This window comes from Hemicordylus capensis, chromosome 4 (genome assembly GCF_027244095.1).
Source record: "Hemicordylus capensis ecotype Gifberg chromosome 4, rHemCap1.1.pri, whole genome shotgun sequence".
Lineage (NCBI taxonomy): Eukaryota > Metazoa > Chordata > Lepidosauria > Squamata > Cordylidae > Hemicordylus > Hemicordylus capensis.
The window spans coordinates 105,644,259-105,671,300 of NC_069660.1; the positions used below are offsets into that span (position 1 = coordinate 105,644,259).

Here is a 27,042-nt window from a genome sequence, read left to right on the forward strand (position 1 = left end):
ATATAATTCTCATAGCTTCCTGCAAAGGAATCTTGGGAATAAAAGTTTTAAAAAGCAGTTATGGCACTTTTACACAGAATTCTTGACATACTATGAGGACTGTCACCCAGCAAAGTGCTTTACATACTTGCAAACAGTAGATATTACTTATTTTAATCATGTCTACCCAATCTTCACAAGGTCGCAGGGTAGCTTACAAATTAAAAATAGAAATAGATTTTTAAAGTTAATTTTTATGAATACATTTTACACATATTTTTAAACAAAAGGAAAAGTACCAACAGCACAGTTTCACAAGCAAAAAGTAGCAAAAATGCAGCAAGATCTTAACATTACAAGAGATATCTATCAGACACAAGACAATCAGGAAAATAATAATGAGGGGGCTTCCTATTCTTAAGAAATAGTGTTTTAAAAATACAATAAAACCAGGGCTGGCCCTAGGATTTTTGGAGCCCTAAATGAAGTATGACTCTGGTGCCTCCCTCATATAGTTACAATTAAATTCTGTAAACATACTGAATATAATTTTAACTCAGTATGTGGAGGGCAACCAGAACCACCTAACAGCACAGCGGGAAAATGACTTGCCTAGCAAGCTAGAGGTTACTGGTTCAAATCCCCGCTGGTATGTTTCCCAGAATAAGGGAAACACCTATATTGGGCAGCAGTGATATAGGAAGGTGCTGAAAGGCATCATCTCCTACTGCGTTGGAGGAGGGAATGGTAAACCAGTAATGGCAATGGCAATGGTTCTGGTCAGTTCGCATTGCTTCTGCAGATTCACGTTCGGCGGAGTTATCCTGGGTAGTGAGGAGTCTAATTTCTACTCCTTCTGTTTCTAATCGGCTCCTGGAAGTGCTCTGCTGTGATGCCCTCAGTGGGTTCTTTGCAGACTAAATCTCCTGTATTCGGGCTGACTTGGATTCCACTTTTTCTGCTGGGTCTACAAAGGAGGTGTCCAGCAATCCTTCTTGCAGTATTAGGTTGGATCAGTTTCAATCTGTGATTCCTGAGGATGTGGACAAGCTGCTTGGAGCGGTGCGATCCACTACTTGTTCTCTGGACCCTTGCCTGACTTGGCTGCTTTGATCTAGCAGGGAGATTATTTGAGGAGACCTGGGAATATCATAAATACATCGCTGAGGGAGGGTAATGTGCCTCCATGCTTGAAGGAGACGATAATTAGACCGTTTCTTAAGAAGCCTTCCCTAGATGCCTTGGCGATGGGTAATTATAGGCCAATCTCTAATTTCCCTTGGTTGGGTAAGGTGATCAAGAGGGTGGTGGCTGACCAGCTCCAGGTGGTTTTGGAGAAAACTGATTATATAGACCCATTTCAAACTGGCTTTAGAGCGGGCTATGGGATTGAGACAGCCTTGGTCGGCCAGATGGATGACCTATACTGGGGAATCGACAGAGGGAGTGTGACTCTGTTGGTTCTCTTGGATCCTTCGGTGGTGTTCGATACCATCGACCATGGTATCCTTCTGGGTCATCTGGCGGAGTTGGGGATAGGAGGCACTGCTCTGCAGTGGTTCCACTCCTATCTCTTGGGCAAATCCCAGATGGTGGAGCTTGGTGACAGTCGCTCTGTTATACTGAGTCCCTCAGGGCTCCATTCTGTCACCAATGCTTTTCAATATTTACATGAAACCGCTGGATGAGGTCATCAGGAGATTTGGTGCTGGGTGCTATCAGTATGCTGATGACACCCAGATCTACTTCTCTCTTTCATCTGCTTCATCAGGAAATGGCGTTCATTCCCTAAATACCTGCCTACAGGCAGTAATGGGCTGGATGAGGGATAACAAATTGAAGCTGAATCCAAGCAAGATGGAGGTGCTCATTGTAGGGGCTCAGAATCTGAGAGATGAGTTAGATCTCCCTGTGCTGGATGGGGTTACACTCCCCTGGATAGAGCAGGTACGCAGCTTGGGGGTACTCCTGGATCCAGGCCTCACTCTGGTATCTCAGGTGGAGGCTGTGGCAAGGAGTGCTTTTTATCAGCTTAGGCTGATTCGACAGCTGCGTCCATTCATAGAGGAGGATGACCTCAGAACAGTGGTGCACCAGCTGGTAACCTCCAGGCTTGACTACTGTAATGTGCTCTACGTGGGGCTGCCTTTGTACGTAGTTCAGAAACTTCAGTTAGTTCAAAGTGCGGCAGCAAGGCTGGTCTCTGGGGCAACCCAGAGAGACCATATTATGCCCCTTTTTGAAACAGCTGCACTGGCTGCCGATATGTTTCCGAGCAAAATATGGTTATTACATTTGAAGCCCTGAAGGTCCAGGTTACCTTAGAGAGCGCCTTCTTCGGTCTGATCCCCACCGCACGTTAAGATCATCTAAGGAGGTCCGGCTCCAGTTGCCACCAGCTCATCTGGTGGTGACCCAGAGGTGGGCCTTCTTTGTAGCCGTTCCTGGACTGTGGAATGCGCTCCCTGCAGACATCCGTAATTTGAATTCTTTATTGGAATTTAGGAGAGCCCTAAAGACCTACCTGTCCGGCTTGGCCTTCCAGTGCTCTTAAATTGTTTTAAAGGGTCTTTGATGTTTGTGAACCGCCCTGAGCTATTTTGTAAGAGCGGTCTAAAAATCGAACAAACAAACAAATAAATAAATAATAAAACCCTCCTACATTCTACCAAAAGAAAACCACATGGCTCTGTGGTCGCCAGTTGCTGACAACGACTTGAGGGCACAACTTTACTTTATGCTGAGGGCAAAGCCATACTTGGTAGCTGGCTGAGGTGGGAGGGGGCGATAAGGAAGGAGATAATACCTTTTCAAATCTGCAAGACTGCTACTGCCACCCTGGATCACTGCCCAACTCTGTGCAGAGTCCATGCCTGCTACATGCCCTGGAAAGACTTCCTTGAGGCACTTCTAAGAGGACTCAGAGCCTGTACTGAGAATCCATAATGCACTACTAGATTTTTGAATGCCCTATCTCTTTAGAACTGTTTAGGCATACAACTGGAGCAGAGGCGTAACTAGGGAAAACGGCGCCCGGGGCAAGCACTGAAATCGCGCCCCCCCCATGCCCCCCCACCCCCCAACATACTACATTATACTTAGGTTTTTCCTCACAAGCGCCCGCCGCCGCCAAGCCAGGCCACTGACTGGCCGCCAGGCGCCAGCAAAGCAATGGGGGGGGGCGCGGGCAGCGCAGAAGGGACCGCTTGTGGGGGAGGGGGCGCCGACGTGCTCCCTTGACTGCTGCAGCGCTGCTGCACTGAGCAGGAAACATTTGTATTAACAAAAAATAAAAAATAATAAAATTATATTTATTTGTCATGGCGGCGCCCCCCACGTGACCAGAAAAGATGGCGCCCGGGGCACGTGCCCCCCCTGCCCCCCCTATAGTTACGCCTCTGAACTGGAGCATGATCAGTACTACCAATGAACCCAATGATATTGAAATGTGAACTGGTACTGAACACTTGAATACTCTGATGGGTAATGTCATAAAATATTACCCATCAGAAAAGCTTACTCTGGTATGGAATGTGCATGAGTACTGAAAAATACTGAAACCTGAGAGTAATAAATTACTCTATGTAGTTTTGGAAGATACTGATCATCTAGATCCATTTCAAACTGGCTTTAGAGCAGGCTATGGGGTGGAGACAGCCTTGGTTGTGTTATGAACGGTCTATAACATATCAGAACCAGAGGTACCAACTCAGAAGTATGGTGAAGTATAGGCCTGGAATACAGGTCTGTGTCTGATTTCATTTTATATTAAGAGATGAAATCACACCTGAACTCTGGGTGAACTGCCTGCTCGGCCTCTGGGTGAAGAGGCATTCCAGCAGGGCCTTGTGAACTGGATACTTAAGAAAACACAAAACACAAAGGGCCAGGCCTGAGCTAATCAATATGCTAAAATGTAACTCACTATCAGATAATGTCTGTGCAAGAAATCTATGCTAATCATTGTCAATGATGGCCCTGCTATGCCTACAGGGGATCGTTCAGTTGCTGTCTATAGAAATTCCACCCTAGGAGAACACCTGTAGATTTAGTCTTTCTACTAACACTTGCTCCCCCTCCCGCTCCCTTCCAAGTGCACAGTTTGCAGAAGATGGGATTAAGATCTCCCTGGACTGACCAAATGTCCTGAGGTAATTAAAAGACAATATTCAGAAGATAGCAGCAAGTTGTCACCCCTTCTGGGGAACCCAGGAAAAGATGAGATTTGTATAGATCAAAGGAAAATACACTATAAAGAGTGGGGGCCACTAGACAGAGAGTTTAGCAGTTCTGTGCCTACGGGCAATCCTGCTCACAGAAGCCATCCCAGAGTTTGCTGCAAAGCCGCATGGAAAAAGCAGGAACTCTGCCCATGGATGCTCAGCCATGCCCTGGGCAGACTGCAAAAAGGCTCCTGTCTCCTACCAAAGGCGTGGCTTCTTCAACTGAGAAGATCCACCGCTCTCAAAGCCTCTGATCCTGGGTAATATGCTGCCTTCATAAGCCTTGGATCCCTACTTTCCTCTTCCTTACTAATCACTACTACCCCCCCCTTCCTGAACCCCCCCCCCTTCTTCTTTCTCTGCTTTTCTCTAAATGTTTTATTTAGGACTTGTTAGATTATTAGATACCTGTAATTACTGATTGCACACACATATGTTAGTTAGGCACATTACACTACACCTTGAATCGGAAACATGTTTTTAATGTTTTTATTTTGTCCTGATGAGCAACTTTTTCATAATAAAGCCCATTGAACTTTCTGAGTGTGTCTCTCTCTATCTCTGTTTGCGCGCCCAGATCATACATGGTCACCATCTCCAAGAACCAATTCAGTTTGTGTATGATGTGACTTTCCCTCTTTCCCTCTGAGCATGTACAGAGTGCTAAACCAGGCATAGTTCACAACAGTTGGCTTGATGGATGATCTCTACCAGGGAATGGACAGAGGGAGTGTGACTCTGTTGGTTCTTTTGGACTTTTCAATGGCTTTCAATACTATTGGCCAAGGTATACTTTTGGATCATCTGGGGGATAAGGGAATAGGTAGCACTGCTTTGCAGTGGTTCAGTTCCTATCTCTCCAGTAGATTCCAGATGATATCACTAGGATATAATTGCTCTCTGAAACAGTTGCTCTCAGGGCTCCATCCTATCTCTGATGCTTATCTCTGAAACCACTGGGAGAGATCATCAGGCGATTTGGAGCAGGGTGTTATCAATATGCTGATGACATCCAAATCTATTTCTCCTTAACATCATCATCAGGAAATGGCATAACCCCCCTAAATGCCTTCCTTCAGGCAGTAATGGACTGGATCAGGGATAATAAATTGAAACTGAATCCAAGCAAGATGGAGGTACTCATGGTGAGGGTTCATACTTAGAGGGATGTGATAGATCTTCCTGTTCTGGATGGGGTTGCACTCCCACACCAACGTAGCTTATGCATGCTTCTGATCTCAGGCCTCACTCTGGTTTCTCATGTTGAGGCTATAACCAGGAGCGCTTTCTGTCAACTTTGGTTGATACAACAGCTGCTTCCATTCCTTGAAGATAATAATCTCAGAACTGTGGTGCACTCTTTGGAAACTTCTAGGCTTGACTACTGCAATGTGCTCTACAGGGGGCTGCCTTTGTATGTGGTTTGGAAACCTCAGTTGGATCAAAATAAGGGGGACAAGGGGACAAGTACATGTGTGGATTGCTAACTGGTTGAAGGAAAGGAAACAGAGGGTAGGGATAAATGGAGAGTTTTCACAATGGAGGGAAGTAAGAAGTGGGGTCCCACAGGGATCTGTACTGGGACCGGTGCTTTTTAATTTATAATGATCTAAATGATCTAGAAGTAGGGGTAAGCAGCGAGGTGGCCAAATTTGCAGATGATATGCGGTTCAGTGTTGGCAAGTGTAAAGTGATGCACAGTGGGATGAAAAACCCCAACTTCAAGTATACGCTGATGGGGTCTGAGCTGTCAGTGACTGACCAGGAGAGGGATCTTGGGGTTGTGGTGGACAGCTCGTTGAAAGTGTCGACTCAATGTGCAGCAGCTGTGAAAAAGGCCAATTCCATGCTAGAGATCATTAGGAAGGGGACTGAAAATAAAACTGCTAATATTATAATGCCATTATACAAAACTATGGTGTGGCCACACCTGGAGTACTGTGTACAATTCTGGTCACCACATCTAAAAAAGGACATTGTAGAACTGGAAAAGCTGCAGAAGAGGGAACCAAGATGATCAGGGGCCTAGAGCACCTTTCTTATGAGGCAAGGCTACAACACTTGGGGCTTTTTAGTTGAGAAAAAAGACAACTGCAGGGAGATGTGATAGACAGAGGCGTAACTATAGGTGGGGCAGGGGGGGCACGTGCCCCGGGTGCCATCTTTTCTGGTCACGTGGGGGGCGCCGCCATGACAAATAAATATTATTTTATTATTTATTATTTTTTGTTAATACAAATGTTTCCTGCTCAGTGCAGCAGCGCTGCAGCAGTCAAGGGAGCACGTCGGCGCCCCCTCCCCCACAAGCGGTCCCTTCTGCGCTGCCCGCCCCCCCCCCATTGCTTTGCTGGCGCCTGGTGGCCAGTCAGTGGCCTGGCTTGGCAGCGGCGGGCGCTTGTGAGGAAAAACCTAAGTATAATGTAGTATGTTGGGGGGTGGGGGGGCACGGGGGGCGCGATTTCAGTGCTTGCCCCGGGCCCCGTTTTCCCTAGTTACGCCTCTGGTGATAGAGGTCTATAAAATCATGCATGGTGTGGAGAAAGTAGATAGAGAGAAATTCTTCTCCCTCTAGAACCAGGGGTCATCCCATGAACTTGATTGCCGGGAAATTTAGAACCAGCAAACGGAAGTATTTTTTCAAACAACGCATAATCCACTTGTGGAATTCTCTGCTACAAGATGTGGTGACAGCCAACAACCTGGATGGCTTTAAGAGGGGTTTGGATAACTTCATGGAGAAGAGGTCTATCAATGGCTACTAGTCTGAGGGCTATAGGCCACCTCTAGCCTTAAAGGCAGGATGCCTCTGAGTACCAGTTGCAGGGGAGTAACAGCAGGAGAGAGGGCATGCCCTGAACTCCTGCCTGTAGGCTTCCAGCGGTATCTGGTGGGCCACTGTGTGAAACAGGATGCTGGACTAGATGGGCCTTGGGCCTGATCCAGCAGGGCTGTTCTTATGTTCGTAAAATGCAGTGGCTAGATTGGTCTCTGGGGTGTCTTGGAGAGACCATATTATTTATTTATTTACATTTCTAGCCTGCCCTGTACCCAAAGGTCTCAGAGCGGGTTATAATAAAACCAATATAAAACTTAATTAAAATTCAGCATCATAAAATCAAAAATACAGTTAAAAATGCAGTGCCTGAGAGATTATGCCTATTTTAATGCAATTCCATTGGCTACCAATAAGTTTCTGGGTAAAATACAAAGTGCTGGTGATTACCTTTAAAGCCCTAAACAGATTAGGACTGGGTTACCTAAGAGAACTCCTTCTCCCTCATGATCCCCACCGCACATTGAGATCACCAAGAGAGGTCTGTCTCCATATGCCGCCGGCTCATCTCGCAGTGACCGGGAGCAGGCCTTACCTGTAGTCATTCCTAGGCTGTGGAATGCACTCCCTGTAGACATCCAGGGTTTAACATCTTTGCCAGCCTTAAGACACATTTTTTTTCACCCAGGCTTTTAGTAATCACTGAATGTTTTAAATTGTTAAATTGCTGTTTTTAAATGGTTTTATTTTGTTTTTCTTGTGTTTATTTTTGTGAATCACCTAGACCATTTGGTGTCAGGTAGTATAATAAATAAATAAATAAATAAGTAGGTAAGTAAGTAAGTAAGTAAATGCAGTTTAATCCATTGGAAAATATTAGCCATCAGAAAAGCTTACCCCAGCACTGAAATCTGACAGAGTAAATAAAAATTACACACTACTCAGGCGTCCCTTATGAATTGGCTCCCTAGTTGGCCCAATGGGTGGTCCAGTTCTAAATAAAACTACTAAAACCAATATACACTGGAAGCAATATTAATTAGATAAAATAGGCTGGAGGCATCAGGGTTCATATGGTGTCTTCCTTTTCATCTCTCCCTGATAAACCACAACACAGAGACTAGCTTTTAAACCTGCTTGCAGAAGGCAATGACCCAATAAACTCTGTCACATGCTCTTGGATTACAGCCAGCATCTCTTATATCAGATCATATCTAGTTTTTAAAGAATGGTTCACAAAGCTTTCAACACTAGATTCTATATCAGAAATGGAAGCACAACTAAAAGGGATACTCTCCTCTTAGGGCCTTCCTGGATAATAATTAATGTTAGAAAATGTTTTCCCCTTAGTACTGCACTTACCCTAGATCTGATTCGATACCAGTAGCAAGATATTCCATTGCCACATAATGAAGAGAACGGAAAGCAGCCTTGCTACAAGGAATAACTATTTGGAAAAAAAAATCAGGGAACAGGTACACTCTTGCACTGGAGAGTGTGACAGCATAACCTCAAAGAACTGAGGTACTGTTTAAAAATACATTTATTTAAAAGCAATAGATGCATGCATTGTTGAAGTTTTTATTAGAAAAATATAGGGGGAGGGGACCGAAGGAGAAACAAAACATTATTACAATAAAAAAAACAAATGCAAATGCTCTTTGAACACAAGTCTATACATCATTTATGTATTTATTTACATTATTTATTTAAAATGTGTATTCTCTGCCCCTCCAGTATACTACTTCTTGGGGCAGCTCAGAACATCAGCAAAACAGATACAATGTAAAGTAAAAGATCAATAAAGTTAAACAAATTAAAAGATCAGGCTAAAACCACATTTAAAATTACATTTTTTAAAAAAAGTTTCAAATTAAAAGTTATTAATAAAAACCTAAAAACTGAGAACTAAAAAACCTACCAGATATAAACAGCAGATAAAACATTTAAAAGCCTCTTTAAAAAGATGTGTTTAATTGGTTTTTTTAAAAACACTGAGGGAGGGAGCATGGTGAAGACCTGGTGTCTAGCCCCCACCAATAGGGATGTGCAAACATGTTTGATTCTGAACCTGTTCAACATTGAACCGTTTCAGCTTGATGGCTTGATATCAGATACACACACACACACACACACGGCCTGTTTGGGGGGTTCTAAGTTGCCAAAAAAAAAAAAAAAAGAACAATAACTCACCGCCGAAGCTCCAGGGGGCTTCTCTGAGGTTTCAGAGGGTCTCCGGAGGTTCCCCTTCCCCCGCTGGCCTCCATTACTGTCCAAACCACCCGGTTCAGGAGGTCCATGCAGAGGCCCATTGGACATGCATGCCAGCCTCAAAATGGCCGTCACTACGGAGGGCAGGCCTAGAATGGGCCAAAGACCACCCAAACTGGCCGATTTGGACAGTAATGGAGGCCAGCAGGGGGAGGGGTAACCTCCGTAGATCCCCCCTCCTGTGGCTTTGGAGAATCCCCTGGAGCGGTGGTGGTGTTAATTTTCTAAAATAACCTGGTTTTGTGCAAACCCCTAGCCACAAATGGGATCTGGCGGGCCATGAGCAGGGCTGAGATGCCGAGAAGAGGGCCCTGGAAGGTTCATGTGGGTGAATGTGGCCCGACAGGTAGCCTAACCCCAAGCTGTACCAAGCTTTCAAGGTCAAGACCAGAACCTTGAATCTAGCCTGGAAGCAGACTGGTAACCAATGAAGCTGCCACAGGGTAGATATGACCCTCATAAAGTGACTTGCACCCACAAGCATCCTTGCAGCAGCGATCTGGACCAGCTGAAGCTTCCAAATTGTCTTCAAGGGCAGCCCCACTTAGAGCACCTTAGTCCAATCTGGATGTTACTGAAGCATGAGTGGTCCAACTTCTCCAAGCAGGGTTGCAGCTTACTAGCTGTAACTAGTAAAAAGCACCTCTGCATGCTGCCGCCACCTGGGCCTTCAAGGACAGCGTTGGGTCCATCAACACCCCCAAACTGTAAACTTTGTCTTTCAGAGGGTGTGACCCGTTCAAGACCAGATTTACCTCACTACTTGGATGATCAGTTTTACCAACCCAGAACACTTCTGTCTTATCTGGATTAAGTTTCTGCTTGTTTGCCCCATCCAAACCAGAACAGAGAGCAAACCCCAGTTCAGAGCATCCACTGCCTCCCTGTTGGGATGTGCACAGAACCGGGCGGGGGAAGTTCAAAGGTGGGGGGTGACTTTAAGGGCAGGGGAGAGTGCACTTACCCCTCCCTCCACTCCCCCCACCCCCGCCGTGGGCGCTCCATTACAAACCGATCTGGCGGGATGGCAGCATACCTCCCTGAAGCCTGGTCCGCTCCTCGGAAGTGGAAGTACCCAGTGCACATGTGCATGTTGGGCACATGCGAGCGACTGATGTGCATGTGCACATCCCCGAATGCGCACGCACATGCTCGATGTGTTCATGTGCGCCAGGTACTTCCGCTTACTTCTGGTCTGGGGAGTGTCCATCTATCTCCCAGCTTGGGTCATCTGCCAGGCAGTTTTCATTAGGGATGTACACTGAACCGGTTTGGAGGCCCTTTATGGGCCCCCGAACTGGTAGAAAGGGGGGGGGCATTCCTTTAAGGGCGAGAGAAGGTGCCCTTACCCCTCCTGCCATGTTTTCCCCACCAGCACGCCATTGAAGTAGTCCCTGTTGGGTCAGCAGCATATATCCCTGCCGCCCTGGTGGGTAGTTAAAGGAAGTACCCGGCATGCATACCTATCAGTGAGTGCAACATGCACGTACATATGCCCTGCATGCACACTCATGCCAGAAACTTCCTTTAACTTCCGGCTGAGGTGGACACTGGGGCAGCAGGGAGGCATGCTGCCGCCCCGATGGGGACTTCTTAAATGGAGCACTAGTGGGGGAAACGTGGTGGGAGGGCTAGGGCACCCTCCACCACCCTTAATGGTATGCCTCCCACCTTTGAAACACCCCCCCCCCCAGTTCTGTGCACAACCCTCTGAAGTAGGTTTGGTTGAGCGTTAAGTGACTGGCCCAGAGTCACCCAGTGAGTTTCATGGCTGAATGGGGGTTTGAACTTGGGTCTCCCCGGTCCTAGTCCAGCATTCTAATTACTACACTACACATGCTCTCCGATGTGAGCATGTGATGAAAACTGATGTCATTATACTATGCCCAGCTGCCCAGTTTGATTTGCCATGCTGAACAGCTTCCACATAGTTACTTAAAATGGCAAGCATGTGACTGTTTATGTGAAACAGGCCTAAGAAACCATTGTTGCTAATTTCTCGCTTGCACTGTGACTCTTGAGATAGCCACAGCACACTTAATCTGCTTTCTTTGGAGTGCATCTGACTTGTAGCTAGACTCTGTGGTTACACCCATTTCTCCTTAGCTTCTCTTTCTCCTCTACTGTCACCACACCCAAGTACTTCATTGCCCCAAAGTGGACTTTTTCTGCCGAGTACTACCCTTCTGTTCTCCACCCTCCAGTTCAGGTGCTGGCCAAAATGCACTCTCTCCACAAGAGCATGTCACAACTAATAACCTTCACCGCCATCCTCTCTTCACAGGCATTTTAATTGTGACTCACTTTGAGTGGGTGGTGCTCTCTTCCTGAGCTGCCTCCTCACAATTTATCCATGCCGATATTCTGGCTGCTGCATTTATTATCTGTTTCTCAAAGGCATGGCTGTTTAACAGAGAGGGGAGAACATTGCAGTGTTGCAGATGTACTGTTTGAAATCAGCAGTAGTGGCAAGAAAGTCTGGATGGATCAGAACACTGACATGGGATAGGACGGGAAGGGTCTTTCCATTAAGCTCACAAGACTGAATTTACCCCAGAACAAGTGAGGTGCACATTATTTTATTTTATTTTTATTTATTTATTTGATTTCTATACTGCCCTTCCAAAAATGGCTCAGGGTGGTTTATACAGAGAAATAATACATAAATAAGATGGCTCCCTGTCCCCAAAGGGCTCACAATCTAAAAAGAAGCACAAGACAGACACCAGCAACAGTCACTGGAGGTACTGTCTGTGCTGGGGTTGAATAGGGCCAGTTACTCTCCCCCCTGCTAAATAAAGAGAATCACCACATTAAAAGGTGCCTCTTTGCCAAGTTGGCAGGGGTTATGCTACATCATGGTCCTACATGTGTGACCAAATGCCTAATTGTTTTTTGGGCCTTTTCCATGAACAAGAGTTTATTTTACTTTGTTATTTTGAGTTCCATACCATGTTCTATTACAGGTTTGGGCTTTGGTTACCCAAATATTAGTTCCAATGGGAGCTTGCAATCTGAAGCAAATAGCACTATGGTGGGGGTGGGGGTGGGCGATCAGGACTGTGGCTTTTGCACCATGTTTCTGATGTGGATTGGACCCACTTACCCATAGCTCTGTTTAACAAAAAACCACATAGCATGCAAAGGCCAATTGTATACTTATTACCAAATATTAATTTGACCCATGAGCTGTGTGCCCTCACCAGACAAGTTTTTTCTTGCAGAAGCAGAGAGAAAGGTTTCAAGTTTCTCCCTCTTTTACCTCGTTCCTCTGTTGATCTTGGTGCATGCATAATCTCTCTCTGCCCACCCTCCGGCCCCAGACAGGAAATAACATGTGACTAAGCAGCAGGTTACTGCTAAAGCCCTTCCCTGCTAGGGATCTACTCAGGCTCACTGGCTTTTCCATGCAAGCCAATGAGCAGTCAAGGAGCAAGCTCCTTCCTCCTCCCTCCCTTAATGAGCTACTACTTTTCTCCAAAAAAGAAAGAAAAAGAAAAATGGAAATTGAGCGCTATTGGGATGGGGGTGGGCAGTGGAGACTGCATTTGCTGTTTCTGCTAAGAAAAGAAGATGGTGCAAACAAACCTTTGTGAGAGAAGCAAAGGGCCCATTCACATATCACTGGAGATTTTTGCAGGCATGTCAGTTGCTTCCAGATTTGCACCCGTAGGGGAGATCTGCCTCACACATTATATTGTTCCATGTAAGACTGATTCCTGCTTCTCCACAAACTAGCCAGGGAAAGGTAGTAGGTATAGTGGCTGCTGCCTCACTCAGTTCTGGAGAATGTAAAGAAAGAATTTCCAGGAGGCTTTACCCCAAATCTCCGCCAGAGGAGAGTGTGTGCGTTCACACACCAGCCAAACTTACCCTGAAGTCCATTCTGTTGGAAGATAAAGGACTTTGCGCTGTCTCTTGTCTCAGACAGTGGAGGACAGACTAGTGAGTCAGAGGGCTAGAGGGTCAAGACATTGGTCACCCCTTCTCCACTAGGGATGTGCACGGACCGGTCCGGAGGCCATTCTACAGGCCTCCGGACCGGTCCGGACACTGGCGGTCCGGTCCGGCAAGATTCGGGTGGGGGGTTCCATTAAGGGCGGGGGGTGGCTTTACTTACCCCTCCCAACAACGGCGCCGTATTTAGTTGAGCAATCGGGCGGCAGGATACCTCCCTGCTGCCCCCTTCAAACCCTGCTTGGCTGGCGGCCGCCCCCTTCAATCCCCCTGCCGCCCCCAATCCCCCTGCCGCCCCCTTCATTGCCGTTTCTCCATTGAAATCGGGCAGCAAGATAACTCCCTGCCTCCCCTTTGCTGGCTTGGCTGCAAAAGGCTTCTTAAAAGCCTTTTGCAGCCAAGCCGGCAAAGGGGCGGCAGGGAATTATCCTGCTGCCCGATTTCTAAAAGGAGCAGTTGTTCCTTTAGAAATCGGGCGGCAGGATAACTCCCTGCCACCCCTTTGCCGGCTTGGCTTTTGAGCAGGCAAAGGGGCGGCAGGGAGTTATCCTGCCGCCCGATTTCAATGGAGAAACTGAAATGAAGGGGGCGGCAGGGGGATTGGGGCAGCAGGGGGATTGAAGGGGGCGGCCACCAGCCAAGCGAGGTTTGAAAGGGGCGGCAGGGAGGTATCCTGCCGCCCGATTGCTCAACTAAATACGGCGCCGTTGTTGGGAGCGGTAAGTAAAGCCCCCCCGCCCTTAATGGAACCCCCCACCCCAGTGCCGGACTGCAGCTCCGCGGTTCCGTGCATACCCCTATTCTCCACTGCTCTGACACTATCCCTTTGGATATGTAGATTGCTAATCTCAGGGACTAACTTCCTTTTCTCTCTCTCTCTCTTCCTTACCTGCCCTTCTACCTTGCAACATGGCAAGCCTCTCTCCCTGCACCATGTGTGCAGAGAAGATGCAGAATCCATCTGCATCCAGCTAGATAGATAGTTTAGAGATCCTAACTCCTCACTTTCCTATCTAGAATGGAGTTCCTTAATAAATGCCTTTTATATTGATTTGAAACTATGAATTGGCTCTAAGTTACTTTACTCTCAGCACACACGCATGCCTAACTAAATTCCGCTGTGTTGTGCCTCTGTGCACTCTGCTATAATGAGAAAGGGATTCTCTCACCACAGAGAATTTCCAACACATTTAAGATCCTTGGAAGCACTCCACACACAAATTGGGCTTACCTTCCAAATTCTAGCTTATCTCGATGTATTTCCAGGTTTTTAAAATGCTCGTTTTAAGTTTTTCTGAAAACACCATTGCAAATAGGGGGAGGCACTGGCATAGAATCATTAACATGATAAGAGGGAAAACCTCTTTAGGAATGCAGATATAGGCTTTAGAAATCTCCCCCACCTCCACCATTGGCTAGAAGGAAAACACGGAGGCATGCAATGTGAACCTGTACCCAAAAAAATGCCCGAGTGCAGAGGGGAGGGGCTGCTTCCCTCAATGCTGCGAGTGTAATTCGAAGTGGCTTCGTTCAACATTTACCCCGCAGCATGAAGCTATGTGTGAATAGCTCCCAAGTGAGGACAAAACCACAATTAAAATTAACAACGAATGATGTTACATGTCTGGACTGATCATAAAGCCAGTAAAAAAGAAAAAGAGAGAGATGTGGCACCAAGATTAATTACATTATCGCAGTATGAACTTTTATAGGCAACAGCCTACTACTTTATCAGAGGTATGAAGTACAGTGGAGGTCTCTATCAAAAAAGTTTTTAAAAATAGGAAGACTTAAAAAGTATTAATTGAATTACACACTATCTGGTTTTGCTGGAGTGACTAATCTTCTAAAATAAAAAAAATCCCAGCAAGGTATAGAGGAAAATTCTCTCTTTCATTCTCTTTTCCAATTAGAAATTGGCTGTGTGGGTAACTGAATCCCATAGCTGTATAAAACTGGGGAAGAAACGATGCTTTAAAAGACAATGAATTCATATATGGTTGGACAGAAGTGATCCTGTTGAGTCACAAACAAGACTTAAGAGTGGTGTCGCCAAACAGTAAATTACATGCTTTCGTTTTAAGCTAAAAACACCTGTCCAACTAGATCACCAAGTTTCTTCTCCAAGGAAAAAACAAACAAACCCACAAAGCTTTTACTAACTGTGATTCCCTTGCAGCCATGCATGTGGCACAAGAGGAAAGCTGGACTTGTGGTAGCAAGCATGACTTGTCCCCTTAGCTAAGCAGGGTCCACCCTGGTTACATATGAATGGGAGACTAGAAGTGTGAGCACTGCAATATATTCTCCTTAGGGGATGGGGTTGCTCTGGGAAGAGCAGGATGTTCCAGGTTCCCTCCCTGGCTTCTCCAAGATAGGGCTGAGAGAGATTCCTGCCTGCAACCTTAGAGAAGCCACTGCCCATCTGTGAAGACAATACTGAGCTAGATAGATCAATGGTCTGACTCAGTATATTGCAGCTTCTTATGTTCCTATGTTCTTAAGGTGATGAATTATAAAATAAACTGATGGCCGAATGCCCTTCTATGCTCTGTCCTGTATACAACTTAAAAGAAACCTCCATATTTAATTCTGGTGACACACCTCAACTGTATTTAGGAGGACCTTTCTGTCATTGGAAAGTACAACAGGTAAAAGATTGCATGATTAAACGGATGCAAAACTTAAACAAAACAAGTGATATGCAACAATGGGAGTATCAATGGAAGGTGAACATTAAATTAACAGTGAATCTCATATTAAGAGAAAACTGGTATAAAATGTATTTTCGTTGGTATCTTACTAGCGTGATTATTGCAAAGATAGACAGTAAATCATCTGGAAAATTCTGGAAATGCATTAATCAGGAACATAGGAACATAGGAAACTGCCATATACCGAGTCAGACCATTGGTCTATCTAGCTCAGTATTGTCTTCACAGACTGGCAGTGGCTTCTCCAAGGTTGCAGGCAGGAATTTCTCTCAGCCCTATCTTGGAGAAGCCAGAGATGGAACTTGGAACCTTCTGCTTTTCCCAGAGCGGCTTCATCCCCTGAGGGGAATATCTTGCAGTGCTCACACATCAGGTCTCCCATTCATATGCAACCAGGGCAGACCCTGCTTAGCTATGGGGACAAGTCATGCTTGCTACCACAAGACCAGCTTGCTACTACAAGATCAGCAGGAACATTCTATCATATGTGGTGGATGTGCAGTAAAGCCCAGATATTTTGGAAGACAATCCATTGTAAGATGCAACAAATCTTAAATATTAACTTTCCTTTGCTTCCAGTTATTTTTTGTTACATATTACAAAACCTTATATATCTGTAAACTATACTGAGCTGTCTTTATATATGATAACTGCAGCTAGGATTCTTTATGCTTTATATTGGAAAGTTAGTTTAATTCCGTCATTAGAGGAGTGGAAACTTAAGCTTTGGGAATAGGCATCAATGGCTAAGCTTACTTCATACATAAAGAACAAATCAGAGGATAAATTTGTTCGTGGGAACAGTTTATACATTATAATTCAGTACATGATTTAACGCCACATCCGAGATTTGGATTTTCTTTGTAAATAAGGCCACAAGTTTTATATTTTCAATTTTGATGTTTATCCAAATACATAGATATGTTATTAAATGTCATTGAGTGAGAATGAAATCATAACAGAAGACATGATGGGGAAGCAGAATCCAAGTTGATGTATTAGATAACTGTGAGATTTCATATGTGCTTTTTCTTTCATTCATTTGTCGTTTCTTGGTTGTCTGAAAATAAAAATAAAATATTTTTTAAAAGAGAGAAAATACAACTTTGAATTGGAAGTAGATTCTGCCCCATGACATTAATGATAATGATAACATCCATGAGCAATGGAGAATAAGTGCACACAACACACAGGATTAGGCCAGTGGAAATGGAGAATTCCATTTAGAATTAAGATCAGCACAAAACAGGAAACATGTTAATAACTTTGTAACTTGTAACATTGTTGTCAAAGGGTGGGTCAGAGGAAAAGTAAGGAGTTTAGAAAAGGAGAGAAGACATTTATTGTTTCTGCTATTCCTTGTCTTTAACAAGGCAAAGAATTGGTTGGTGGGGACAAGATACAGGGCCTTCTCGGTTGTGGCCCATTGGCTATGGAATGCCATCCCAGAAGAACTTCACTATGCTCCCTCCCTTAGGGTTTTTAAAAAAGATCTCAAAATCTGTTTTGAAAATATTTTAATTATAATTTATTAATAATTCTTTATAATAATATACTTCGATGGACCTTTTTAAAAATCTTTATTTGGTTTTTATTTTTAATTGGGTTTGTTTTAATTAATTTTATTCTATGCTGTGCTATATTTGTTTTACTATTTTTAAATTTTATATTACTTTTACTTTTGCGAGCTGCCCCAAGCAGTATTGTACTGGAGGGAAAGGGTATAAATATTTTAAATACATAAATAAATAACCTGCTCCTATTTTATTTTATTTTTTTATGAACGCCATAGTGGACACTTAAATAATTTGGACTTACATCTCCCTAAGTTGGCAGGGAAATGCAGATGATGTGGCAATTCTCTCAAGGACCCCCCCATAAGACTCAGAAGAGCACGGGGGGGCCTTGCCCAATATTGTATGGAGGACCATAGGTGTGTGCACGGAACTGGCTGGCGCGGTTCAGTTTGGGTGCGAATTGCACCCCAACCTGACTGAGCCAGTTCAGTCCTGCACCTCTTGCACCCCTTCAGTTTGGTTTGGTCCTGGGGGGCGGGGTTTGTGGATTTTAAATTTTTTTAAAAAATGTTTTAACCTGTAGCCCCTTTGGCGGGCTTCCTAAAGCCCGTGGGAGGGGGGGTGTCTGCAAAGGTTACCCCTCCCCCACCAGTCTAAGTCACTGCCACAGCCTGTCCCAGGCTGATTTTCAGCCCGCTTGGGCCTGCAAAGATCAGAGTGGTGGCCATTTTGGAGGCTGCCGTGCATGCGCATATGGGCTCTGTGAGGCCTGGCAAGGCCTAGGGCCTTGCAGGGAGCATTTGAGCATGCACGGCAGCCATTTTTTAAATAATTTTTTTTAATGGCCACCAAAAACAAAATGGCCACCATGCATGCTCAAATGGCCTCTGAGAGGCCCGAGGCCATGCCAGGCCTCACAAAGGCCATTTGAGCATGCATGGTAGACATTTTGTTTTCAGTGGCCATTAAAAAAAAATTGCCACTGTGCATGCTCAAATGGTCCCTGCGAGGCCATAGGCCTTGCCAGGCCTCGCAGAGGCCATGTGAACATGCACGGTGGCCTACAAAATGGCCACCGCACCGATCTTTGCATCAGCCCGGGACGGGCTGCAGCGGAGACTTAAGAATGTTACCCTACCTGCCTACTGCCACCTTCCATCTTTTGCCCCCCCCTTGCTGACCCTGCCCCACCCCACTTGCTGGCCTAGCCAACTGACTCGCTGCCCTGTCCCATTGGGCCAGAAGCCCAGTGCTGATCACTGCCCTTCTTCCACTTGCTGGCCTCATTGGTGGCATGCTCTGTCCTTTGGCCAATGTTGTTGCTTGCTGTAGCAGATACCCGAAATCCACCTTCACCAGCTGGACTTTCTCTCATTCCAACCGGTGCCCTAGTTTGCTTGTTCCATCCCCTCCTCTCTCCCTCCCCTCCACCAAATTTCTCTCCTCCATTTTGGGAGGAAACACAACAGATACGTTTGGTGGAAGCAGGGGAAGAATGGAAGGAGAGACAGAGCTGGAGCAGTGGTGGCAGTGAGAGACAGACCAGCTGGTGAAGGTGGGTGCCTGCTATGGCAATCAGCAGCACTGACCAGAGGACAGCGCATGCTGCTGAAGAAGCCAGCAAGGGGGGAAAGGGCAGCAATCAACACTAGGCTTCTGGCCCAGGGGGCAAGGCAGGGGCCCAGGTGGTAGGGAAGTGGGGAAGTGCAAGTATTGGGTTTGCCTCAGTGGCGTGGTGCAGCCAGGGTGAGTGGCGCAGTGCGTTGCAAGTTGCCTGTTTCAAGCTCTGCTTTTGGACTTCCTGGAGGCATCTGGTTGTGGGAAAGAGGTTGCTGGGTGAGATAGACCAGGGTGGCCAAACTGGGCTCTCCAGCTGTTTGTAGACTACAACTCCTATCATCCCCAGCTGCAATTTGTTGCTGCTGGACATGATGGGAATTGTAGTCCAACAACAACTGGAGCGCCTCAGTTAGCCACTCCCAAGACCGACCTTTGGCCTGATCCAGCAGGGTTCTCCTATCTACTTGCTTTCTAGAATACATGACAGACACCTGTCAGCTTCATTTAGACAAATCTTTAATAAGGGCCGCATATATATTAGTTTTGAGTTTACAAGCACTAAGTATTCTGAATCAGTCTTCTCAGCTTTTATGTTTTACCTTCTTTGAAGATGAGGATGAAGAAAAACTTGAAAACATAATGCCATGCTTATGAAAGAAGGTGATGGGCAAAGCTTCCTGCCACCTGACTTTTTTAAAGATGGGAATTCAAAAATTTGCTTGACTCCATGTTAGACTTTTAAGTTGGAGTAAGCATATTCCATGGTATATACAACAGATTCATTTTAGCATTGCAAGGCAAGATTGCTTTCTATCCTAGTTATCTCTGAGTCATAGATATAACTTTCAGACTTTTAATAAGCCCTGAAGCAATTAGTCAGGCATTGCATTTAAGAAGATCAAGACTAACCAGTAATAGCCAGCAATTTTGCATTGTTGTCAGGTTTGTGATTAAGAGAACTGGCAGCTATCCATCTGCTGGAGAAAAGACAAATTATTCAGCAAGGTTAAGGGCAAAACTAGGCAGGAAAGTAGCATATGCATGTGCAAAATCAGGTATGCCACCAAATCTAGCTAAGGGGCAGGTAGGCAGGCAGGTAGATAGACAATCTATCTATGTGGTTGCTAAGAGTCGACACCAATTTGATGGCACTTAATCAATCAATCAGGTGTGTGAGCAAAACCATCCTTGTATCATTTCCCCCCTTTCCTTGGGGAATTATTTCATGTCATGGAGCCCCACAGAGAACACTACTTAAAAAGTAGCTTTGAGTGGAAAGCTGTGGGGTGTAGCTTCTCCCTCCCATCCATTCATGCTGCATTTTAAGTCATCTTACTTGACTTTAAACGGAATCGGCATAATCTGAGTTAGGATATCACACTGAGTTGTGCCCTCAAGTTGGAATCAGGTAAAAAGGTGCATCATCTAGTTGACCTTCAGTGCAGGTGTGGAGAAAATGTGGATAGGACTAGGACATCTTTGCATTAAAGAAAGCCAGGGGTGTGAAGAGGGAAGGAAGGTTAGTCCATGAGAATTTAGGCATATTACAGGTCAAACTATGGACCTTTGTGAGGACTTTTCTCAATCACAATCTCTTGAATTTTTTACATTGGGCCTATGAATCCTGGGGTTCCTCAGGAAGATTGGAGTGGTGAGGCCTACCACTTGTTCTCTTGACCCTTGCCCAGCATGGCTTGTTCGATCTAGCAGGGAGGCTGCTGTAGGTGGCCTGGTGGAAATCATAAATGCCTCTCTGAGGGAGGGCAGGATGCCTCCTTGTCTCAAGGAGGCAATTATTAGACCTCTTCTAAAGAAACCTGCATTAGATCCCTCAGAGCTGAGCAATTATAGGCCTGTTTCCAACCTCCCATGGCTGGGCAAGGTAATTGAGAGGGTGGTGGCCTCTTAGCTCCAGGCGATCTTGGAGGAAACTGTTTATCTAGACCCATTTCAAACTGGTTTTCGGGCGGGCTATGTGGTGGAGACTGCCTTGGTCAGCCTGATGGATGATCTCCAATTGGGAATTGACAGAGGAAGTGTGAATCTGTTGGTCCTTTTGGATCTCTCGGCAGCTTTCAATACTATAGACCATAGTATCCTTCTGGAACGTCTGAGGGTGTTGGGGGCGGGAGGCACTGTTTTACAGTGGTTCCGCTCCTACCTCTCGGACAGATTCCAGATGCTGTCGATAAGAGATTGTTGCTCTTCAAAATCTGAGCTTAAGTATGGTGTCCCTCAAGGCTCCGTACTTTCTCCAATGATTTTTACCATCTACATGAAACCACTGGGAGAGATCATCAGGGGATTTGGAGCTGGGTGTTACCAGTATGCTGATGACACCCAGATCTATTTCTCCATGTCAGCCTCTTCAGGAGCTGACATATCCTCCCTAAATGCCCGCTTGGAAGCAGTAATGGGCTGGATGAGGGAGTATAAACCGAAGCTGAATCCAGATAAGACGGAGGTACTTATTGTGCGCAGTCAGAACTCCAGAGATTATTTTGATCTACCTGTTCTAGATGGGGGTCACACTTCCCTGAAAGGAACAGGTTTGCAGTCTGGGAGTACTTCTGGATTCACACCTCTCCCTGGTTTCTCAGGTTGAGGCGGTGGCCAGGGATGCTTTCTATCAGCTTCGGCTGATACACCAGCTGCACCCGTTTCTTGAGATGAACGACCCCAAAACAGTGGTACATATGTTGGTAACCTCCAGACTTGACTTCTGTAATGTGCTCTATGGGGGGCTGCCTTTGTATGTAGTCCAGAATCTTCAGTTGGTTCAGAACACGGCAGCCAGGTTGGTCTCTGGGTCATATCAGAGAGACCACGTTACACCTCTGCTGATGGAGTTACACTGGCTGCCTATAGGTTTCCGGGCAAAATACAAAGTGCTAGTTATAACTTATAAAGCCCTAAATGGCTTAGGCCCTGGGTATCTGAGAGAACGTCTTCTTCATTATGAGCCCCACCATCCATTGCGGTCGTCCATGGAGGTCCGCCTCCAGTTGCCGCCAGTTCGTCCGGTGGCCATACGGAGACGGGCCTTCTCGGTTTCTGCCCTGGGACTATGGAATGTGCTCCCTACTGAGATACAATCCTTCCCATCTCTGACAATTGTTTTAAAAATATTTAAAACCCCATCTTTTTACTCAGGCTTTTTCAGCTTTTTAATAGGTTTTTAATTCTCTGATTGACTTTTAAATTGTTAGTTTTTAATTGTTTTATGGGTTTTTATATGTGTTTTTAACTGTTTTATCATTGTGAACCACCCAGAGACATGAGTTGGGGCGGTATATAAATGTAATAAATAAATAAATACATACATACATAAAGGCAGACAAACTTCCCTGAGTGGTGGTTTGCCCACCTCTGCAGATCCTTCTAGGCAATGTGCAGCCACAGGAATACATCAAGTGTATTCTAGTTACACCTCTGAAGAGGAGAAGAGCTCAAGAGGAACAACGAGGCCCAGCAGGACTGGCCAGGGCCCTACATGAGCTGAGGGTGTCGAAGGCTGTGGTGCAATTCAAGACATTTTGCTGCTGCTTCAGGCAAAGGACATTACATGCCCCCCTCATCTGTGGGGCAGGTCATATTGCCAAAGCAGCAGTGATGGCATATGAGCATCCTCAGATCGTAAGCTTGCATCAGAGGGGAAAGAAGTGGTGCAAAAGAAACAGAGCACATGCTCCAGGGGTGTGAGAGAGGGTAGTGGCAGAGAGGTCTGTGGGGTGGTGTCCATGGAGGGGGAGCATGGCCCTTGCTGCCCATGTGCCTCTCCTTCACCTCATGGAGGTGTCCTCTGCAGACCACCTCAGCCTGCCTCATGCAAGGGTCACCTCTGCAGGGCTGGTTATCAACCGTAGCCAAGGCAGGCAAGTGAAAAGGCATTCACTACACCAGCTCCCCACATGAACTGAGAACCTGGCCCAGAATCCTCAACAACACTGCAAGAGGTTTGGGGGCTCATTGGCTATGTGCCCCTCCTTCTTAGGATAAACAGAAAACCTTGAGCCGGCCCTGGATGTAAATCCTACAATATGCAACACACAGGGCCAGAGGTTCATGGTTTCCTTCCTTTATGAAGCCTCTTGGGCTGAGGGCCAAACCGGACATTGCATGCAAATGTGTGTTTTAAAAAACCCCACAGGCACCAGAACTTTAAAACACACATTTGCACATAACATCCAATTTTGCCCTCGGCCACAACAGATTCAGACATTAGAGCAACATAAATGGAACATGAAGCATGAACACCTCCTGTTCCTCAGCATTTCCTCTTTGGGCAACATAGAATGTTTACCTCTAATCTGCTGGGAAGTTTGAAAACATTCTCCATACCAGAAACTTTCCCTTGTGCATTTGTTACTCATTTTGCAGGACAATTCACACACTTCTAATAGCAGTGGTACTTATTTTGTCATGATATGGACTTTTACAATCAAAGAACAATATCACATACAGGTGAAAATGTGATCCTTCATCTATATAGCATATTCACTGTGATTGTGTTTTGGTGTGGAACATGGTTCAGAGTGCCAGGATACTTATTGGGTAATCCCTGCAATGTAAGTAGTAAAAATCAATACTTCCCTGGATTGACCAAATAAACTTCTCTCTCTCTCTCTCCCTCCCTCCCTGGATTGCCAGGCTTCAAACCTGAGAGGGCTCCTGTCTTTTTCTTGCACCTGCTATGGGACAAAATTATAGTCCCAGTTGCTACAGGAGAGAGAGCGCAAAGGAACAGGTAGAGCAATGGAGCAGCAAGCACAGCTGCTGCTTAGTTTCTCAGCACAGCAGCAAACACAAACTCTTTTTGGATTCAACAATATATCAACATATCAAAAAAGAACCCAAATACTGTATGCCAATGTTTTGATGTAATATTAATAATAAAGCTATATGACTGAAAACTACCCAATCTGCATTAAATATAATTAATCAAAATCAATGCATCACAACATGGTTCATAGGCAATGATCAACAGGATCTCATAAGAGTGGTCTCTGTATGTCTGACTGAAAAGATGAAATCCGATTATTCATTCCCAAAATATCATGCTGTCAATAGAAGGGAGAAGTGTAGACAAATATTCCCATGTGCTTGCAATATCACATTTTGACTAAAAAAGAAAATATCAGGTTAATCTTGTAGTTCTGCCAATATAAAAAGTCTTCTTAAGTAGAAAAAAATATAATACTATAATAGGACAATAAGTGTATGTACATATATGTATGTACCATTTAGGAAAGAGCTACTATGTGACTAGACAAAATATGCATAATAATATATCTTTATGAAAACTAATGACACAATTTAACGGGATTGTTAAAATATTGTAAAAACCAATAAAAAAATTAAAAAGCAAAAAAAGAAAAGAAAACTAATGACACAATTTGTACAATAGTAATATAAGTTTCTAATTATTATGAAAAATACTCCAAGTAGACTGAATTATATTAAATAAATTGACTATATATTCAAAAGACAACTAGCCAAAATGTACATAATAGACTTAAAATGGAAACTGATATCTAACATAGTATAACAACATTGTAATCTGCAGCTCTATCCAAATGTATAGTCTCCTGAGGATAATTTATAGTATTTACTATCAGAACGATTCTTACTTCCACTAGTTGTTTCCAATCCCATCATGGGGATTAAACTGGCACAAGCTTTCCCCCCCAGCTTTCTTTGCTGACTGAATAGGACAGCCGCTTTCCAAAAGCCCCAAGCCAACTTTCAAAATATTGCCTTGTCTGTATAAAACAATTGTCTCCACAATTTCTACATAGCCTCAACATAAAAGAATATGGAAGATTTCTTTTAAGACCAACTGGATGATAACTATCAAATTTAAGCAAAGAATTCAGATGCGGATTTTTAATACAAATCCATAACAAGTTTATTGCCTTTTCCTAATAATCTCAACAACTAAAAAAAAAATTTTATCAGTGTTGTACGAAATTTGATAGTGGGATGAATAGTATCAAAAAAAGAAAGAAAAGGAATTCGCCTCCTTTGGTCCTGTATTAATATTAACTCCTCCTCTGGTCCTGTATTAATATTACATTAAAACATTAGCATTGTCATGACACTGGTCTCTCCGCAGCTGTTCTCTTGTTTTACTTCTCCCTCTCACCTCCCCCAGGCAGGGCCTCCGAGTTTTTGCGGGCAGGGGGTTTGGTTCACCCGAGTCCTCCTCCTCCAGGCTCATCAGGGTCACTGTGGCAGTCTCTCTCTGGAGGCCTCCACCACTCGCCCTCCAACTGCCCCTCATCACTGGCCGAGCCTGCCTTGAATCCCTCCTGAGAACTGATCAGGGGCGTAGCAAGGTTGGAGTGGGCCCAGAGACAAGATTTTAAAATGCCGCCCCCTCACTGAAGCGCAGCTCATGAAGTAAAGAAATCTTAAATGAGGCTGAATAGTGGTAACAAAAACACAAGAGAACACCATCCTACATTATTTTTAAGAAGGTTTTTAAATTGTGGCCGATGCAAGTCATTGAATGGTACTAGAGAAAGACATGCTGTTCTGGTAGCTCCAGGTCTTAACACTCACATCAGTTTTGGAGGATGGATACAACTGAAGGAAGCCCGGGCGGGTGCGTGGCTGGGGGAGTCAATCATGTGACTTGCCTCTGGGGGGGCCCCCAAGGCAGTGGGCCCCCAGACAACTGTCTCCCCTTGCCCTATTATAGTTATGCCCCTGGAACTGATGCATCCCATGCCCCCGCTAATTGGACCTCTGCCCTGCCATACCAGGCTGCTCTCACCCATATCCCCCTCAGCTGTGCCTCTGTCTGCTGCTGCCTCCTCCCACACTCGCCCCCACTCTTCCCCTGGCCCCTCTAGCCCGGCTCCTTGATCTCGCATCTTGGCTGGCTGCTCATTGGACTGTGTATATAGATAGATAGATAGATAGATAGATAGATAGATAGATAGATAGATAGATAGAGATACACACACACACACCACTCCCTCATATTCCAGCCTCATTTTGTGACCTTTGTTATACATGGTGGAATGACACGCAATAGCAGCAGACCAATACCTTCAAATGGGGTCACCAAAGACCTCTGGGGGATGTGTGTGTGTAGATGTGGAATGATTTCAAGCAGAAACAGCAGACAGGAGGAGGGTGTTAAACCCTTCCTCCACCCACCACTTCTCCTTCCATAGCTCTTCCCCAGGTTTGTATTTTACCCTAACCAGGTTCAAAAAAGGTAATTAAGGCGGACAGGCTGTGGGGGAAATGGAATAGACAGAGGAAGATTCAGTACCCTTTCTGTGTGCCAGTTCCATTGAAACTGCTCCTATTTACAGTACATACACACAAAAATTCTCTTTCTCCAGCTTCATTTGGTGTCTGCCCTTTCTGGCTGAACACTCATTTTCATGAACATCTAAGAGATCAAGTGGGGAGGGGCAGCAGCACAGAGATCCGATTACTGCAAGGTTCAGGATTTCATGAGCCAAGGTGAGGCAGTTGCCTTAGGCAGCTGATTACTGGGGCACCAGCACGGTAGCAAAATGTCCACTGCTGCTGCCATCTGAGAAGCTCTTTGGGACCCATCTGACCCCAGCAAGCTTTGCGAGGAGCATATCTGCTCACATTCCTTGCAAAGCTTCCAAGAAGCACAAAGAGAAAGGAGGAGGCTGCCGGCAACCTTCCCTCCTCCTCCGTGCCCCACAAGACCACTTTCAAAGCTTGTGAGGGTTGCTTTTGAAAGGGGTCTGGCTCCTACTTGGGGGCAGCGGCAGGGAAATGAAGTATTTGACACCGCATCTCAGGCATCACAATAGCTCGGGCCATCCCTGACTGTAAGGAAAGAACCCTACAGAGAAGGGGATGTTTTACAGTTGTCGCTAGGTGGAGGTTTATGGGAGCATCTTGCAAAGCATAAAATACAGTCGTGGCACACTTTGACTTTGAAGAAAGAAATCAATAGCAGGGATCTCAAAATGTGGATTTGTCTTGTACACCAGTTCCCAAATAAGTTGAAAAGCAGACTGCAGGAAGACATGCCTCCAACCTTAAAATGA

General features: G+C 45.2%; 1 long non-coding RNA gene across 2 annotated transcripts in view; it reads right to left on the bottom strand.

Moving 5' to 3' along the window:
• Positions 1–16,704: 16,704 nt before the first annotated feature.
• LOC128323872 (uncharacterized) overlaps positions 16,705–27,042 on the bottom strand; it is a 51,645-nt gene continuing 41,307 nt past the window's right edge. For both annotated transcript variants that reach the window (XR_008306497.1, XR_008306498.1), the window contains exons 4-5: positions 19,904–19,971; positions 16,705–16,977 (exon numbers count right to left, since the gene is read on the bottom strand). This is a non-coding gene — a long non-coding RNA (uncharacterized LOC128323872). The remainder of the gene's footprint in view (positions 16,978–19,903; positions 19,972–27,042) is intronic.